Here is a 6000-nt window from a genome sequence, read left to right on the forward strand (position 1 = left end):
CTGGATCTTGAAATGCGCCGATTAGATCTTAAAGAAAAAGAACTTTCAAATGATCTGGAGATGCGTAAAATAGAAGTAAGAAACCGGGTGACATGGTTTGATAAGGTGCTGGTATTGTTGCCTATTCCCGGCTCGGCTCTGCAGGCTCGCTACAGCGGCCCGTATGAGATCAAAGAGAAGTTGAATGATCGTGACTACATTGTTAATACACCCGATCGCAGACGGCGTAGTAGATTGTGTCATATCAACATGTTGAAGCCATACTTGGAGAGGGAATGTGCCAATTTGCCTCCTCCTGAGGAGAATGTTAAAAGTGTCCTGTCGCTGTCCAGTACTGTTTCCACTGATGTGCAGTCTCTTGATGAAGGTGACATCCATAGTCCATCCACTGCTGTCCAAGGACGGCTTAAAAATTCAGAGATGTTGTCAAAACTTGATGAGAATTATCTCCACTTAGATGAGTCAAAACGCGAGGACGTGCTAAAGCTAATTAGATCTCATGTCTCTTTGTTTTCAGACGTGCCTACGCGTACACATGTGCTTCAGCATGATATTGATGTGGGTGATTCCCCCCCGATAAAACAGCATGCTTACCACGTGAATCCTGATAAGCGCCGCCGGTTACAAGAACAGGTTGACTATATGGTGGGCAATGGTATCGCCGAACCGAGTTGTAGCTCTTGGAGTTCACCATGCCTTTTAGCGGACAAGTCTGATGGCTCTGATCGGTTCTGCACAGATTTTCGCAAGGTCAATGGGGTTACTAAAGCTGATTGTTACCCGCTTCCCCGGGTTGAGGATTGTGTGGACAATGTTGGCAGTGCCAATTTTGTATCCAAACTTGACCTTTTAAAGGGTTACTGGCAAGTGCCACTTACTCCTCGGGCTAGAGAAATCTCTGCGTTTGTGACACCCGATGCGTTCCTGCAGTATACTGTGATGCCCTTTGGTATGCGTAACGCTCCTGCTACATTTCAGCGCCTGGTCAATACTGTTCTGTGTGGAGTAACCGGTTGTGAGGCTTATCTTGATGACATCGTGGTGTATTCAAGCACATGGGAAGAACACATTGAGCAATTGCATGTGGTTTTTGATAGACTTCAAGCTGCCAATTTGACGCTAAATCTTACTAAATGTGAATTTGGCCAAGCTACTGTCACCTATTTGGGTAAGATTGTGGGTCGTGGACAGGTTAAACCAATCCAGTCCAAAGTGGAGGCCATTCTGTCATTTCCTGCTCCTTCTACCGGACGCGAGTTGCGCCGCTTTTTGGGGATGGCAGGGTATTACCGCAGTTTTTGTACTAACTTCTCGGCTGTTGCGGCTCCACTCACTGACCTTCTTAGCCCAAAAAGGCGTTATCACTGGTCTGAGATTTGCCAGCATGCGTTTGACTCTATTAAAGCTTTGATGACTCATGCGCCGGTGCTTGCTGCTCCACAATTTGACCGACCATTTAAGTTGTCTGTGGATGCAAGTGATGCAGGGGCGGGGGCAGTCTTACTCCAGCAGGGGGATGATGGGGTGGAGCACCCGGTTTCTGACTTCTCAAAGAAGTTTAACCATCACCAACGGGTGTATTCCACCATTGAGAAAGAGGCCCTGTCTCTTGTGTTGGCACTGAAACATTTTGAGGTTTATGTGGGCTCTGTTAGTGCACCGGCAGAAGTGTATACAGACCACAATCCTCTGGTTTTCATTCACCAGATGAAAAACTCAAATCGACGTGGTCTCGTGGATTTAGTGATGTGTGAATAATTCCCCCATTATTCACCATCTTAGGGTGGGGGTGTTATGTGTGGCCAGGTAGTGTTTCTTTTCTTGCTGCTGTTTCCCCTCCCTCCTCCTTCTTCCTGCTCTCCAGGCTGGTAGACTATTTGTAATCAGCCTGGGGATAAAAAGGGGGAGGAGGGAGGCCTCGGGTTCTCACTCTGGGCTCAGCAGGAAAAGGGGAAGGTTCGTTTGGTTGTCAGTTAATCCTGGTTTTTTCCCCCACTTCTGTCTTTGTCAGAAGTCTATTATTTTAGTTTGGGTTGGAGATCCCTGGCAGCCCTGTTTTGTCGTATTTGTTTTAGGTTTGCCCTATTTCTTTCTTTTTCTTAGCGGGAAAACACAGGGTGCGACGGCCCACAGCGTGGCTGGCCCTGCGTTTTCCCCTTTTGTTCTTTTTGGCCGGGATCTCCTTCTCCCCTTTTGGTTGAATACTTTGAATGTTTAAAGGTTAACTTTCTTTTTCTCTTTTTTCTTCCCCAGTAATCGTTAAGTTTAATAAATAAACTTTTGCAACTTAATTCTTGTGGTGTCCCTTCTATGTGCTATGGTCTCATCGAGCCTAAGTCAACTAAAGTCTATGAGGCCGTAACAACAACTTCTCAGATAAGACTCAAATATTGACTTGCTGTCGGAAGATTTAAGGTGAAAAGTGCCTTTCCTAAATCTAGATTGATCGCCAACTAATCTCAAACTTTTCGATTGCAGCTCTAACAGGAATTATCTGCCAACGAGCACACTTGCATACTAATACATCTTTCACTCTATAGTCTTGCCTCATTATTGTTCATTTAATTTGTTTCTAGTTGACAAAGGTTTGTTATTCAGTCGACACCAAACGGAACAGGTATTTCAAAACCTTAACAGAATAAGCGGTTGAAGATTGAAGATGGATGGATGAAGGCTAATGTGGAGAAATGTAAATGCATAAGCTAATCACACAGCTTTAAATTACTACACATAAACTCAGATGTTCAGGCTAGTGGAAAACTACTGTGAGGGTTAGAAACTGCGTCAGGGCATTCCATCTGCACGCCATACGTTGAAAACAGGAAACACAAGAGAGGATAACATCTGGGTCTCACACACACACACACACACACACAGGCACAGGCAGGAGAGCGGCAAGGGTGGGGGCCAACCAGTGGCGGTTCTACACGGGGGCCTACAGGGGCCAGTGCCCCTGTAAAAATGTCCCAGGCCCCCCCTGTGGCCCCCCCAGAGCTGACTGAATAAGCTGACTGAATGATAAAATGAAAATGAAATAAATTGATCAAGTTATTACGATTTTATGCGCTAGCGCCAAAAGCGGAACTAATGTGACTCAGCGCTCTACACGGAATAATTAGAGCGACGCACCCAAACACTGCCTTGCCGGATGCGAGATGAGAGTGAGAACGGCAGCCACAAGTTTTGAAGAGAGGAGCTAATGTCTTGTTGCAAGAGGCGAAGGTAAGCAAAACGATTTCATCTCGTAAAGTGATTTATTGCACGTAACCGTGTTACTGTTGTTCCTCACTACGATAAGAAAATCAAGTTTGTAAATGTCTGATCTCGCTATGTTTAAATATCATTTGTTTCCATTTTTTAATGTGCCCCTCTGATCAAACATTGGCCCCACCTTGGCCCCCCCAGTAAAATTTGTCTAGAACCGCCACTGGGGCCAACATACAATGAACGGACACATTGTGTAGCTGCACCCGGAAGGAGCACATGACAAGCACATGATATGCATCTCGACAACATACACACACATACATAGATGACAGCACCCGGAGGGATGGATCGTATGAGCCAGTGTGGGTGGAGATACCCAGCGCTCCAACCAGGCCGCGGCATGCTAAAATTACGCTCCGCCTGCATCTATTGACTGAGCCAATCAGACTCATGTGGAGTCTCATGAAATAAGCTGCGCACTCTGTTGTAAGCGCCTTTTGAGTGAGCTCAACCCTATGTTGGGCTGACTAATAGGTCCGTGCACGTTTAACTGCCGGAATATGCTTTCCTGATACTTGTGCTAATAAAGCGCTGTTATTGATATAACCCATAGACTCTCCTCGTATATTCAAGCTTACTGTTTTTTTCACAACACTAAAGTTCAATGTATTCCCCAGGTTGAGTTCAGGTCATTTGAAGATTGAGAAAAAGAGAGCCATTCCCTGTCTGCTGGGATGACTGGTTGGTGAAGCTGGACTGTCTCTTCCTCCTCCTCCCATGGGACCAAGGTCAGAAGGTCAGAGGAAGTAAGCTTCACTAGACGTAAATTAGCCACCCCCCCCCCCCCCCCCTCCTAGACCAAAAAAAAAAATAATAATTATGAGATTCTTTGCTTCATAATGGTGATGGGGATTTTTTATTTAGTAGTTTATCATAGGTGAATTAGTAGGTTGAGTAGTTCTGATTTATAATATCCCAGTGTCATGAGGTCATCTGTACTTTGCACTTATGTCAGATGTCACATAAACTGTAGAATGGACCCTGTGACACCAGTACAGCTGGCAAATCAATATGGACCTATAGACACCAATGAGAGGTTTGTCAATTATGGACCCCACATCCTAGACTCGTATGTTGAATACTTAAGAAGTATGAAGTCAGCATGTCCGAGTGGGAAGATGGGGGGGGGGGGGGGGGGGGGAATACATCTTCTGAGACAATGTGAATAATACAAGTTTGGGAAGATGGGGGGGGCTTCAGAGGACAATGAGGAAGTGTTTAAATACGTTTTCTGAGACATTCTTTATCCTGAACTCGGAGCCATTTGTAAGTCTGTGTGTGTGTGACTACATGGCACCCCTCCCCCCTTCCCACTCAGACATGCTGACTTCATACTTAAGTATTCCAACACATTCAAGCCCCCCCTCCCCCTCCACACCTCCCTCTCCTCTTCCCCCACCCCCTCCACAACCCCTCCCCTCCGTCACCCCCCAGACCCCATCCATCAAATTTGACATAAGGTGTCCTATTCAGTCAGGGCCGGCCCGTGGCATAGACCGTATAGGCAAATGTCACCAGTGCCACAAATGGTAAAAAAAAAAAAAAAAAGTTGGTACAAGAAATAATCCCACGTTAATTAAAATGCAAAGCAAAGCCTATTAAATAGAAATAATATTTGTAACAACATTACAACCCCCCCCTCCCCCCTCCACCCCTCCCATGCACGGTGCGCCCCCTCCCTTCCCTATCATGATTCTTTTTGGACGTCACCACATCAAAAAATCAACACAAGATGTCAAAACGGCCAAAACTGTCCGGTGCCCAGGGAAGAAAAAAAAGAAAAGAAGAGGAGGAGAAACGAGAAAAAGACAGAGGTAACGTTACATGAAATTATTTATCTGTTACAGATAGACACCTGGCTTTTTAGCATTAGGATAACGTTACATGATTCGCTAATTGCTAATCAATAAATAGCTAACGTTAGTTGACTGTTTTAACGTCAGTTAATATTGTGGAGGGGGCTAAGTTGTTATGGAAAGTAATAATGTAACGTAATTACAGTACTCCCACCTTACATTCCTCAGGGACATTTGTCTTAGATCTTTTAAGCAGGTGTTTACATTTGTTTACATTTTTATTGCCTTCTGGTTAGCTAACATTTGGCAACCATGTGTTTTGTTCCGTGTTTTTTTTACGGTTGCCATGGCAACCATGTGTTTTGTTCTGTGTTTTTTTACGGTTGCCATGGCAACCATGTGTTTTGTTCCATGTTTTTTTACGGTTGCCATGGCAACCATGTGTTTTGTTCCGTTTTTTTACGGTTGCCATGGCAACCATGTGTTTTGTTCCATGTTTTTTTTACAGTTGCCATGGCAACCATGTGTTTTGTTCCATGGTTTTGATCTTTGAAAGGGTGTACTTGCATTATTAGTTTCTTGTGAGTATATACACTACACTGCCGATGCAAGGGGGGCGCCACCTAAAATCTTGATATGCTCTAAGCATAATGCTCAAGGTAGACTACGTACTAAACCAGGTAAATTCCCAGAAGCGACATACCCATTCCAATGTATCTGTATGGACTTTATTGAATTAAACAGAGCCGAAGGAAAGAAATACTGTTTAGTGATAGTGGATATGTTTTCCAAATGGGTAGAAATTACACCAACAGTGAACAATGATGCAATAACTGTGGCCAAAATTCTAGCTACAGTCATAGCTCCAAGGTATGGTTTTCCAGAGAAGATTTATTGTGATAACGGTCCTCATTTTAGGAATCAAGTAATACAAAAG

Source organism: Eutrigla gurnardus (genome assembly GCF_963514095.1).
Source record: "Eutrigla gurnardus genome assembly, chromosome: 9".
NCBI lineage: Eukaryota > Metazoa > Chordata > Actinopteri > Perciformes > Triglidae > Eutrigla > Eutrigla gurnardus.